The sequence below is a fragment of the Gopherus flavomarginatus genome, chromosome 2 (genome assembly GCF_025201925.1).
Source record: "Gopherus flavomarginatus isolate rGopFla2 chromosome 2, rGopFla2.mat.asm, whole genome shotgun sequence".
In the NCBI taxonomy this organism is placed as follows: Eukaryota; Metazoa; Chordata; order Testudines; family Testudinidae; genus Gopherus; species Gopherus flavomarginatus.
Genome location: NC_066618.1, coordinates 11,189,837 through 11,204,010, shown reverse-complemented (window position 1 = coordinate 11,204,010; position 14,174 = coordinate 11,189,837). Strand labels below are relative to the sequence as shown.

General features: G+C 43.8%; 1 long non-coding RNA gene across 1 annotated transcript; it reads right to left on the bottom strand.

Moving 5' to 3' along the window:
* Positions 1–398: 398 nt before the first annotated feature.
* LOC127045958 (uncharacterized) lies at positions 399–13,954 on the bottom strand. Its single transcript, XR_007772874.1, has 3 exons — positions 13,858–13,954; positions 1,969–2,115; positions 399–1,031 (listed from the first exon to the last, which is right to left on the bottom strand). It is a non-coding gene; the product is annotated as an uncharacterized LOC127045958 (long non-coding RNA).
* Positions 13,955–14,174: the final 220 nt, after the last annotated feature.

Here is a 14,174-nt window from a genome sequence, read left to right as displayed (position 1 = left end):
TTAAAATCGATTTTAAGGGGTCTTAAAATCGATTTCTGTACTCCAGCTAAACGAAAGGATTTGGGTGTATTTGCCTGTCTTTGTCCAAATACAAGCAGCTTTGACTGCATTCATCCTTGCTTGTGCAACTGATGGAACAATCACGTTCACACAGTGCAACAGAAATGTGTGGGTTCATGTGTGCATGTGCATTTGTGTGTGTATGTGCATGCAGGTCTTGGTTAATCCTGTGGCTAAGCACAGTGCATGCTATTGACATGCCGTTGCCAGGAAACCAGGCAATAGCTCATACCCACAAGACAGTAACCAACACCCAATCTCAAAATATGCCTTTGTCACATCCGGAAGGTGCAATGCTGGCTCACTTTGTTACCACTTCCCCTCCTCCCTTCCCCCCTCCCCAGTTCCCCCAATGCCGGGGGAAATATGACAAGATCTTACCAATCTTTCAAATCACAGATGTGTACAAAAGCCTAGGTTAAGAGTTGTTGAAAAGTGCCATTACTCTACCTAAAGATACAGGGGCAAATATGTAGCTGGTGTAAATTGGCACAACTCAATTATCCTGAGTGGAGCTATGCTGATTAAAGCCCGCTGAAGAAAGGGCCCTGATGTATTAATTTAGATGGGGTAAATGGGTCCAAAGAATCAAAGTTGTTAACATAACCCCGTCACCGTCTAGCATTAAACAGATTTAAACAAGGATTGAGGACTGATACACAGACACTTCTGCCTGCCTAGTACCATGGCAAATACACTTTTAAAATTTCTTTATAACCTTGTAGGAAAGATACAGCAAAGAAGGGAAAACAATTAAAGCATTTGAAATGTAAAGCATAAGATAAGGCTTTCATTTTAACAACTTCCCTTTAGCTGGAGAGAATTTTTAGAAGGAAAATCATCCTTGTTTGACAGTCATTTACATAGCGCCAAAGACAGTAATATCTGTCCTTTTGGAGGAAAAGAAAAGAAGTTACTTAAGATGGGCTGGAGCTGTCCTTCCTGCTCTTGTTAAAGTCTGATCCCGTTTCCTAGAAGACAAACACCCACACAAAGGGGAAAGAAAAAACTAGCAAAGATAGAAAATGCAACTTGCACTTTGCAGCCTCATTGCTGGAGAACCACAGCACTTATCAGCCACTCTGAGATCTGGCAAATTGTACCAGAATTGGGTTGTTTAGGGCATTGCTTTTAGCTGCGTCTCTCTGGCCCAGTCTGACCAGGACATCTTTTCACGATTAGAATGAAGACCTGGGGTCACAGGAGATGGTGGGGGGGGGGGGGGCAGCCATGATGGTGAACCTCGTTCCAGTGATCAATTTTTCTCCTCAAAGTCTCTTACTTTAAGGACCCCAACAGGGAACGATAGGTGAAAAAGCCCATCCTTTCATTATTTTCTCCACCAGTTAGGCCTAATTTCTGACACACCAGTGCTGGTTCACTGATTTCTGGTTCCACACTTTTCTCTTGTTTACCAAGGATGATCTTCACACCATCCTTGAGTTATATCAGGAGGCCTTTTTGTGCGGACTAATTCAATCCTTCTGTCTCATTTTTGCACCTTTTCCCCATCAACTTTTGCTGTCATGGGTTATTGTTACATCTTACGAACTTTCGCATGCTTTGTACAGTTGAACTCACAATTACGGAACATTTGTGGGCCTAGTTATTACAACTGTCCACAATGCATAACAATCATTGCATGGGGATCATTCGTTTTCTTTTACCATTTAGCTGGCAGCTTGTTTTAACTGCTTCATTGCTGCTGCATGGATTAGGTTGGTGGGTCAAAATGCACCAGCAATGCTACTCCGTGTACCTGACGTGGTAAATTGAGGTTGAAAGAATGCTGCCACATTCTAGTGTCACACAGGAGTTGAGGTGGAAAATGGAAATCAAAGGCTTAATTTTGTGGCATCAATTATATTTTGATATTGGTATGAATTCCAGCATCGGCTAATAACTTACATTTTAGAAGAAATTCACTGGTATGAGAAAGAAGCTCCAGCCAGCTGAGATCTAGCTGACATCTTTGGACAGCGCCAGAGTTCTGTACTCAGGGTGCTTCAAATAGATGCTCCAAATCAGGGCTGTGTGAAATCTGGGTGACAAAACCTGTGGAAATCAGCATCGTTCTAATAACCTCAATGGAGATATTGAGGAGGATCTACAACTGGAGAGGATCGGCCCTTCATCTGTTCATGGGTGACATGGGTAAACAAAACATGAAATCCCTATTTAAAAGTCTCCTAAAGAAAATAACAATGGCTTATTCACCGCCCGGGTTTTTTACAATGAATGAACTAGGGTTTCATTCGCCTGGTCACTGGTTTGTCATGCCCAGCATTCCTGGCAGCGTTGTGTCATTTACACAACACAATGAGCGGGAGAAATTGGTCAGCTTCCCTACAATGACCTACACACAGGAAATTCTCAAGGATAACTGTTGCAAAATATAATTGCTTTTAGAAAAAAAAAATTGACCTTTAGAATGCTGGCATTTCTCAGCTTGCTGGAGAAATGGAATGCTGTGGAAGTCATCTCTATAAAAAATAATACGCATACCTGCAGGGACTGTCTTTTTGTTCTGTGTTTGTACAGCACCTAGCACATGGCATCTTGGTCCATGATTGAGACTCTTAGGTGCTAATAAATAATAATAACTCCTCTGGAGGGGCCCATGGGGAGGCGGATCAGGCTGTTTCCTAACTCTTCTCATCGATCAGGCTAGGAGGTTCTTGTTCCCACTCGCTATCTCTCACTGAAATTGCTTACCACTGAAGCCTGCCAACATGTGTTTTATTAATCCTGGCAGTGGACATACCAATGGATATTGGTCAGGACATTGGCATTCCTGTCAGTTCCCTGTACTCCACAGGCAGGCAGCAGGTCATGTGGCCCACTTTCCCCACTGCAAGAGGTTTCTTCCCTGGGCTTTTCCACTCCCTGAATTTTCCTGAATGGAGGCAAGGATCTGCCCCTAGACAAAGAACAGATATCCAGGTGCTGTACGGGCAGCTATAGCCTTTCTCTGCTGCAATCTATTCCATTCCCTCAGGTGAAGAGGTGTCTGTCAGGAGAGCTGGCTGAGTGCTGAAGATCTCCTGGCTGACACCAGCCCCTTCCTGGGTTTAAGGGTCCGAGGGACATGTCACATGTGCCTTAATGGAGGATGCAAGTCAGTGTTGATGCCTAGCATGGACTGTTTCACAAGGCACTTGTGCTACTGTATCAGTTTGAAGACAGTAACTCCTGCTATTTCATGTCACACGAGAGGAGAAAAATGAAGGGACCATATAGTACTTCCTGCTCTATTAAATTCTGCCAGTGCAGCTTCTATCTGCTCTTACATCCGGATTCCGGTGGCTGTGTCAGGCTAGTCATGAAAAGACATTTTGGAGTAAGCAATTCTCCAGTGTTATTGTGTCCTATTGTATTTTATATTTCACCAGGATGGACACCGTGGCCATATTCTCAGAACTGCAGAGATACAACCTGAAAAGCAAACCAGAACCGAAGTCTCTGCTACTTTTCCCCGGTGAATTTGGCTTTATGTCTGTAGTTAAGATGAGGACCTGAGACATAAACCCTTCGTATCAGAGGCCTGGTATGAGGCCTGAGGCCTGAACTGAAGTAATGGTCAAGACGTTGCTAACATAAAGCAAAGTTAGGCTGTGAGCCAGAGGCAGGCTCTGCTCACAGAAGTTGGCAGGAGGAAGGCTGCTAAAAGCACGTATACACATGTAAGCACTAATAAGATGAATGTATGCCAGGATGGCACCAGAACAGCCTGGTATGAACATATCCCATACAGGTAACAAGGAACAGGCAGACCCAGCCTAAAGACAATATGAATGGACAATACGATGGATAGATAGTATGAAATGACAATATGATAGATAGATAGTATGAGGGCTAGAATTGTTTGTTCGAACCAACCTGTACCAGGAGAAAGACAACACCCTAATGCATAGAGAGGCTGTATTTCAGTGCGTTCAATGTGTATATGTATAGGTCTCATTTGTAGTGTCACGACTCCAAATTTCTGTTTTACTTCTCCTACTACTAATGAGGATACAGGTGATAACTGCAATTGCCCTAATACGAGTGTGTTTTTATCTGTGTCACCAAAGTAAAAGGGTCAAAGTACAACACCAGACTGGAAAAGCATGGTTATGCTTGGACATAAGGTGATGTCATATGTACACATACATATATACTCATATACGCTACAAATATATATGCCATATGCATATTATTCATATACACCTCTACACCCCTATAACATGACCCGATATAACAAGAATTCAGATATAATGCAGTAAAGCAGCGCTCTGGGGGGGCGGAGCTGCGCACTCTGGCGGATCAGTGCGTCTGCGTGTCTGGCTCCGACATGCTGCTCTGAACGGTGTGTTAAGGGTGCCGGGCCGGGGCTGAGGAGTTGGATAAGGGGCAGAGGGTCTCAGGGAGTTCAGAGGTTCTGGGGGTGGGGCGGTGATGGGACGGGGAACCGGGGCATTGGCTAGGGTGTGGGAGTCCTGGGAGGGGTCTCTGGAGGGAGTGGTCAGGGGAGAAGAAGCAGGGGGGCTTAGCTAGGGCGTGGGGACTTGGGAGGGGTGGTTAGGGGTGGGTGGTCTCTGGAGAAAGCAGTTAGGGGACAAGGAGTGGGGGGGTTGGATGGGTCAGGGGTTCTGAGGGGTCAGTCAGGGGCAGGAAGTAGGTGGGGGTAGGATAGAGGGCAGGACCGACATGTAACGGAAATGCTCGAGGCCAAAGCAAGTTTGATATAACATGGTTTCACCTATAACATGGTAAGATTTCTTGGCTCCCGAGGACCGCGTTATATTGGAGTAGAGGTGTATATTATTTGGGAGTGCCTCTAAGGCTTAATCATAATATTACATTTCCCAGTCATGGTCCCGGGCCTAACATTCCCAGGCCACCAAAAGGGACTGAAAAATAATTGGATATTAAAACCTGTCTACCAGTCGTACGAGGGAATGTGCAGACTAAGGATAGATGGGGCATGATTGTATGGATGATAAAATGAGGTGACCACATAACAGTGTTTAACCCACTGAGTTATCTTCACTCCATGCATTATGCTTTTCTGGGATGATGGGTAAACTTCCTCCCCATAAAAAGACAAAATGGGGGGGAATGTAGTAAGATGAGGCCCTGAGACATAAGCCCTTGGTATCAGAGGCCTGGTATGAGGCCTGAGGCCTGAACTGAAGTAATGGTCGAGACATTGCTAACATAAAGCAAAGTTAGGCTGTGAGCCAGAGGCAGACCCTGCTCACAGAAGTTGGCAGGAGGAAGGCTGCGAGAAGCACGTATGCACACGTAAGCACTAATAAGATGAACGTATGCCAGGATGGCACCAGAACAGCCTGGTACAAACACATCCCACATAGATAGCAAGGAACAGGCAGACCCAGCCTAAAGACAGTATAAAGGGACAATATGATTGATAGACAATATGATGGATAGACAATATGAAAGGACAATATGATGGATAGACAATATGATGGATAGACTTGTTTGTTCGAATCAACCTATACCAGGAGAAAGGCAACATCCTAATGCATAGAGGGGCTGTACCTCAGTGCGTTCAATGATGTGTAACCTGTTTGTACCTGTATATAAGAATGCCTCCCTGAGTGGACGTCTTTGTCTGGCCCAGAGGGCAGTGGTAAATCCCACCATTGACTGAGCAGGTCCATTGTCAGGGAGCACATATGTACTAGCAGAACTGTAGACATCTGATCCGGGGAGCTACAGACTGTGTTTCATCTGACAATAAACCTGGCTGGGTGCCTTCCTATCTTATTAGAGTCTGTGGTCATTGGGAGGTTCGCTCGAGATCTGCTGTGCCAGCGATCTGCGTAGAGCCTGGGCAGCACACAAGGAGAAGACACACACACACACGCATCTGACTGTTATCATCATTGAACAGAGCAGAGCACCACACTGGTGACGTCTGAGGACAATGTCCATCAGATGCCTCATGAGAAGCAATCTATTATACAATAATTCTGGGCACTTATTGGCCCAAATTCTCCACCAGTAGTAAATGGGCTCAGCTCTGTCAAATACAGTGACATTTCACCCCCTTGCGCTCACAAAGAAGTTGGCCCTTCCTCAGGTCTGTTTTTTATTACTCAGAAACTATTGAGTGTGGAAATGACTGTCCAGAGGCTAATATGCTGGTGTTCTCTGTCCAGGTGTTCACACCACAAAAAGCATTACTACTGGTGCACATTTGCAAACTCTAGGCTGCCTCTGTCCACTCCTGTTTTCCCATTATGACCGTAAGTTCATTGAGGCAGGGACCATGTCTTCTATGCCTTCATATGTAGGACCAATCAGTGGCAATGCTAAAAAATAATCATTATAATAAATAGAGCTCTTAGCACTACCTATAGTTAAGGTTGCCCAATGCTCTCCAGCATAATATTGCATTCTCAGTCTTTGCCAGCTTAACCATTGGGGCTGAAATGCTCCATTCTGGGTGTCTGCCTTGGGCTGAATTTTTATTTTTATTTTTTGGAAACTTTCAGCAAAAACGGTTCTGCCTTTTCCAAATACAAGACTAGGGGAAAATGAGTCATGTTGCCCATCTTTAAAACAAGCCTTACAGGAATCATAACATTCAAAAATCAGTGGGAGAACACTTCAACCTCTCTAATCTCTCAGTGACAGACTTGAAGGTGGCAATTTTGCAACAAAAAAAACTTCAAAAACACATTCCAAAGAGAGACTGCTGAACTCGAATTAATATGAAAATTAGATACAATTAACTTAGGCTTAAACAGAGGCTGGGAATGGTTGGGTCATTACCCTAATTGAATCTATTTCCCTGTGTTAAGTTCTCTTCACACCTTCTGTGGGTCATCTTAATTATCACTTCAAAAGTATTTTTTCTCTTGCTAATGATAGCTCATCTCAATTGATTAGACTCTTCCTGTTGGTATGCATACTTCCACCTTTTCACGTTCTCTGTATGTATAAATATCACCTGTCTGTGTGTTCCATTCTGCGCATCCAAAGAAGTGAGCTATAGCTCATGAAAGCTCATGCTGAAATAAATTTGTTAGTCTCTAAGGTGCCACAAGTACTCCTGTTCTTTTAGCTGTTTTATAGAGACTCTCTAGTGCCTCCAGGCTTTGGAGCAGTGACTTGACATTTAGATCATCCTAATTCACTGATAACCCTTTTGGCATTCCTGTGAAAACCCACCCAAATCTGGCCAAGCTACAAGCTCTTGAAAAATCACAGTTTGCGCATGTTCAGTAGAGACTCATTGGCGTTTGGCAGCTAAATACTTAGAAGAGTCTGTGTGTACCAGATCTGCTCCATCCTGGGGCTTCAGGAGCTGAGAGAGTCCCTGCAATTGTTCTTCTTGGCAGTCATGGGCCCTCGTGGCACCAGAAGTGGAATCAGGGCGACTGTCTCTCCTGAGCTCTAAATACCCTTTCTGCTGGCACCCAAGTAGCACAAAGATGAAGGAATAGGAAAAGTTAGGTTTTCTGTGTGTAGTAATATAGCAATAAAGGCCTGCAAACCTCTCTTGCGCAGAACTTGCTGGGCATAGACTCATAGACTCATAGACTCTAGGACTGGAAGGAACCTCGAGAGGTCATCGAGTCCAGTCCCCTGCACTCATGGCAGGACCAAATACTGTCTAGACCATCCCTGATAGACATTTATCTAACCTACTCTTAAATATCTCCAGAGATGGAGATTCCACAACTTCCCTAGGCAATCTATTCCAGTGTTTAACTACCCTGACAGTTAGGAACTTTTTCCTAATGTCCAACCTAAATCTCCCTTGCTGCAGTTTAAGCCCATTGCTTCTTGTTCTATCATTGGAGGCTAAGGTGAACAAGTTTTCTCCCTCCTCCTGATGACACCCTTTTAGATACCTGAAAACTGCTATCATGTCCCCTCTCAGTCTTCTCTTTTCCAAACTAAACAAACCCAATTCCTTCAGCCTTCCTTCATAGGTCATGTTCTCAAGACCTTTAATCATTCTTGTTGCTCTTCTCCGGACCCTCTCCAATTTCTCCACATCTTTCTTAAAATGCGGTGCCCAGAACTGGACACAATACTCCAGTTGAGGCCTAACCAGCGCAGAGTAAAGCGGAAGAATGACTTCTCGTGTCTTGTTTACAACACACCTGTTAATGCATCCCAGAATCACGTTTGCTTTTTTTGCAACAGTATCACACTGTTGACTCATATTAAGCTTGTGGTCCACTATGACCCCTAGATCTCTTTCTGCCATACTCCTTCCTAGACAGTCTCTTCCCATTCTGTATGTGTGAAACTGATTGTTCCTTCCTAAGTGGAGCACTTTGCATTTATCTTTATTGAACTTCATCCTGTTTACCTCAGACCATTTCTCCAACTTGTCCAGATCATTTTGAATTTTGACCCTGTCCTCCAAAGCAGTTGCAATCCCTCCCAGTTTGGTATCGTCCACAAACTTAATAAGCGTACTTTCTATGCCAACATCTAAATCGTTGATGAAGATATTGAACAGAACCGGTCCCAAAACAGAACCCTGCGGAACCCCACTTGTTATACCTTTCCAGCAGGATTGGGAGCCATTAACAACTACTCTCTGAGTACGGTTATCCAGCCAGTTATGCACTCACCTTATAGTAGCCCCATCTAAATTGTACTTTCCTAGCTTATCTATAAGAATATCATGCGAGACTGTATCAAATGCCTTACTGAAGTCTAGATATATCACATCCACCGCTTCTCCCTTATCCACAAGGCTCGTTATCCTATCAAAGAATGTTATCAGATTAGTTTGACACGATTTGTTCTTTACAAATCCATGCTGGCTATTCCCTATCACCTTACCACCTTCCAAGTGTTTGCAGATGATTTCTTTGATTACCTGCTCCATTATCTTCCCTGGCACAGAAGTTAAACTAACTGGTCTGTAGTTTCCTGGGTTGTTTTTATTTCCCTTTTTATAGATGGGCACTATATTTGCCCCCTTCCAGTCTTCTGGAATCTCCCCCGTCTCCCATGATTTCCCAAAGATAATAGCTAGAGGCTCAGATACCTCTTCTATTAACTCCTTCAGTATTCTAGGATGCATTTCATCAGGCCCTGGTGACTGGCAGGCATCTAACTTTTCTAAGTGATTTTTTACTTGCTCTTTCCTTATTTTCTCTTCTAAATCTACCCTCTTCCCATAAGCATTCACTATACTAGACATTCCTTCAGACTTCTCAGTGAAGACCGAAACAAAGAAGTCATTAAGCATCTCTGCCATTTCCAAGTCTCCCGTTACTGTTACCCCCTCCTCACTGAGCAGTGGGCCTACCCTGTCCTTAGTCTTCCTCTTGCTTCTAATGTATTGATAAAAAGTCTTCTTGTTTCCCTTTATTCCCATAGCTAGTTTGAGTTCATTTTGTGCCTTTGCTTTTCTAATCTTGCCTCTGCATTCCTGTGTTATTTGCCTATATTCATCCTTCGTGATCTGACCTAGTTTCCATTTTTTATATGACGCCTTTTTATTTTGTAGGTCACGCAAGATCTCAAGGGTAAGCCAAGGTGGTCTTTTGCCACATTTTCTATCTTTCCTAACCATCGGAATAACTTGCTTTTGGGCCCTTAATAGCGTCCCTTTGAAAAACTGCCAACTTTCCTCAGTTGTTTTTCCCCTCAGTCTTAATTCCCATGGGACCTTGCCTATCAGCTCTCTGAGCTTACCAAAATCCGCCTTCCTGAAATCCATTGTCTCTATTCTGCTGTACTCCCTTCTACCCTTCCTTAGAATTGCAAATTCTATGATTTCATGATCACTTTCACCCAAGCTTCCTTCTACTTTCAAATTCTCAACAAGTTCCTCCCTATTTGTTAAAATCAAGTCTAGAAGGCATGTATAAAAGGACTTCGTTACTGCTATCTTAACAAGTAGGAGAGGGATTAGAGTGGCCAGATGTCCTGATTTCAAAGGGACAGACCTGATAATTGGGGCTTTGTCTTATCTAGGGGCCCCCCAACCTTTGTCCTGATTTTTCACACTTGCTATCTGGTCACCCTAAGAGGGATACCTGCTCACTAGAAAGTAAGCTGAAGTCGACAAAGGGCCAGCAACCTGATTTCAGTCCCAGTGGTGTAAATCTGGATTAACACTGTAATCGGTGGATTTACTCTAGCTAAACACTGGTGTAACTGTGAGCAGAATCTGGGCCAAAGCACCTGCTCCAAAGCACAGCTTGGACTTATAATAAAAAGCATATAGTGGACTCCCATACTGAAGGCCCAACTCTGCTGCCACTGACTTTGGACAAACGAGAGGAGTTGTCAGTGACTCCAGCGCTGTGTGTGGTAAAATCAGAGCAATTGCCAATTACCCACTATAGCAGCACTGCCTATCAGGTCTGGCTTGGGGGGGGCAAACCACTGCCTCAGTTTCCCCCCATGAGCTCCCCAATAATTTAAACATAGACTTTAATTTGCCAAGAAACACCCCTTCTTGGGGTCTAGCATGGGCGGCAGGTGAAGCTTCCCCTGGGGGATGCTAGTTCCCTGTCCCACCTCTTTCACCTGTGGCCCTGCCCACACCCCACTCTTGCTCTGCCCCAGGTCCCACACCCTCTCTGCCCCAGCCCCCACCTTCTCCCCTGCTCAGCTCCCCCCCCCCCCGGCAGCTGCTGCTCACTGAATCCTTCCTCTCTTTCACTCCCTCTCCCATAGGTGCAGGTGGGGCCACCACGGCCCAGGTGGGTCATCAGCAGCTGCACCAGGGTTGGCTTAGCATGTGGGGTCTAGGTTTATTAACAAAGTTCACAAGGAAACTTGAGAACTCCCAGCCACAACCCTGACCGTAGAGGTCCTTAGTCTTGTCGCTCTTGAGGCTTTTCACTAGCAGGTTTGCTCTCTATCAAGCAGCAACTCCCAGGGCTTCTTATCTGGTATCTCCTCTCTCTCTCTCTGACTCCCTATAGGATCCTCTTATCTATGCCCTGGAGGCCCGATGAAGCCACATGAGCTGTGGTGATATCGCTTATTTTCTCCACTTCCATCTCCATCTGGGGAGGTGAGCTAAACATCTCAGGTGGGGTGGACCCACTTCCCTTGAGGGGCCAATCACACCATGACACCCCTGCAGATGTTTGGCTGGTAAAGTCACAGGATCATTCTACTCCTTCTAAAGAATAACTGCTGCTTGCTGAATGACGTGTGTCTTTTTACACTGATCACCGGGGCCTCTGGGACAGTGTGCATCGCCCCAGCCCTTTGACTTTTACACTCTCTTCACATAAGTGTAAAATTCCCAGAGATGCAATGTTCACTTTGTGGACAGACAAAAACACATGTTAAATGAGAGCTCGGTATCATGTTTCTGATTCAAATGGTAGGGATATCTGAGCAATTAGGCATATCAGGGATGATAGAACAGACTCTTGCATGAAGCAAATGAACTAATTTGTTTTCTGAGGGTTTGTCCACTTGGAGCAGTAATGCGGACTATGGACTGTGATTTCTAAACCATATTAACATGGTGCACATTAATTGGTCTGTGTAGACCCTGCTGGTGTGCTCAAGAAGGTTCTCTAGTGTGCTTTAACACCGTACTACATTAATCATTTAGCAGGAGTCGTGGGGTGGCTTGCTAGGATCTGGTATATCACAGCAAATCAATTCCCTGCCATTGCAGGGGCTTTGGGCACTGGTACACCACAGTGCTTTCTGTTCTCTACTTGTGGCACACAATATTTTAGTCTTCTGAGGGCTGTAATACTTTGATCTGATTCAGGTTGTTGGGTTCGCTACGGGGGTTGTGGGTGAGATTTAGTGGCCTGTTGTATACAGGATGTCAGGCTGATGTGCTGGTCCCTTCTGGCCTTAAATGAGATGACTTTTATGCATGTGGGATTTGAGGCAGATAAGATAGGATCGTAGCTTTGAATGGTATATCATAATATTCCAGAGGTATCATCTAAAAATATAGATTTCTTCCCCTGCCTGCATCTCATAAATTCTTTCTCCGACGGCTACCAGTTTTTGTACTCTATCTCTGTATTATTTATTCATTTGTTTGCTTGTTGTTTGTTTGCACTGGGATAGCATGTAGGAACTCCAGTTATGAGCCAGAACCCCAGTGTTAGGCATTGTACAAACACAGAACAAAAACAGGCCCAAAGAGCTTACAATCCAAGTAAAAGACAAGAGACAGGCGGATGCAAGTGGACAGAAGGGGAGCTCAAGGAAACAATAAGACAATAACTCTAAATGCCTTATCTCACTTTAAATTGGTTTGGGAGGCAGTTTGTGAGAAAGATGCTGTACATGTGAAAGTCCATTGCTTAAACTGTGGCTAATACTGAATTTGTTTTCTGTACTGTATTGCCCTTGCTGCATGTGGGTGGCTTAATTTGGTGTCAGTTTTGTTTGTGGGTCATATTAACCCTTGCTGCAATCAGAAAGATAACACCAAGGATTCACTTCTAATTTTTTCCTTGTCGTCATTTTTTTTTTTTGTTTCATTGGTGCAGGTCTGATGTACAGGCGTGTTATATAACTCCAGGAAATAAAGCCTGTCATAAAGAGAACCAAGCACATCTGCTGAACAGAAGATATGAGCCCACAGTAGAATAGATTGCAAAGAGTTTAACATCTGGATTTAGATTTTTTAAAAAAGTCAGCATTTTACATTAAATAAGATTTAAAAGATCTTTATACAAAATCTCCTTGACATTATTTGTGTGAATATCTGTCACCAGTGGGTTTATTTTTCTTCTATTTTTTCATATGCCTAGTACGTGCTGTGCCAGTTTAAAAGTCTCAAATGGCGTGTAGGTATGATTTAGAAATTTACAGCAGTATGTATTAACAGTAAGCTTTTTTCCCTCTTTTTTAAGAAGAAGGAAAAACATTAGGCTGGTTTTAAATTTGTTCCTGTTCTAAGAACTGTTTTCCCACCTCCTGAATCAGGATCAACTCACATAAAAACTTTGAAGCCAGTATCTGAAAAACGAAGAGACTTTGACTTAGAGAACACTGAATTGCCAGACTTTAAAGTGTACATAGATCTGATAATGCAGGGAGTTAAACCAATGGAATTACATGGGTCTTAAAGCGGTAACAGCTGAGGCTCTTAGACCTTTTGTACCTAAAGATGTTTTGGCATCATTGGAAGGTTAATTTTGTATGCAAAATAAAGCACATCGATTTCATCTCCTTCTCTGGCCAGTACTGTTTATCTGCAGCAGCAGAAGACAGTCTCCCTGGTGACAGCCAGGACAGCTGCCCTCTGGAAGAGGAGGGTTAAAGAAAAGTGTGTATACCACTTTCTCTGCAGGACTTGGGCAAGTAGATCCCAGAGTGGCTTATTTACTGCTAATAGGGGTTTCAACAGGGGAAGATTTGAGAGACCCCAACAGTCCTTGCAAGGACATAATATGGGTGCATAGAATATAGGTTATTTGTTATATATATATGTTGTGATATATTACAAGCACATAAGTGACAAGAGCAACACACACACACACACACACACACACACACACACACACATTGTGCGAGATTCTGATCTCAATTACGCCAACAAAAAACAGAATAACTCCATTGTCTGCAATTAAATTATTTCTGATCATAGTTGAACATGTATAAAGCCTCCAAATTACTTCAGTAGAGTTATTTTAGATTGATACTGGGATAGCAAAATTGACACTGCCTGCTTGGTTTAAAATGCGATACAATGTGATCTTTACAGTCTCTGGAGTGCACTTTTAGCTGTCAGTTTCATTTACTCACTTTCAGTTGTCACAGCCAGCCTCTGCTAAAGCTGAGACCGATTAAAACACAAGCCTGCATGGATACCTTGTTTTTGGGTTGAGTCTGAAGAGAGAGAAATCCTGTAAAACCTTGCAGCCCAACTTGCATGCTGAATGACCACATAGAGGGTAACCGAATGATGGTAAAACTCCTGAGGCACCCCTAAGCACTCCTTTATAAGGATTTTAAAAAGCCTCTTAGAAACGGCAGCAAAGATCGGAGTCTCTGAGGGGAGGGGAAGAGAGGGGAAAAAAAAGAGAAGAAAAAACTTTGGCACGCATGTAGTGCCTTACATCAATCTATGTAGATGTTCTTTCCTCCTTTTGTGTAACACCCCTTTCCTCCTACAGACCACCCAAAGC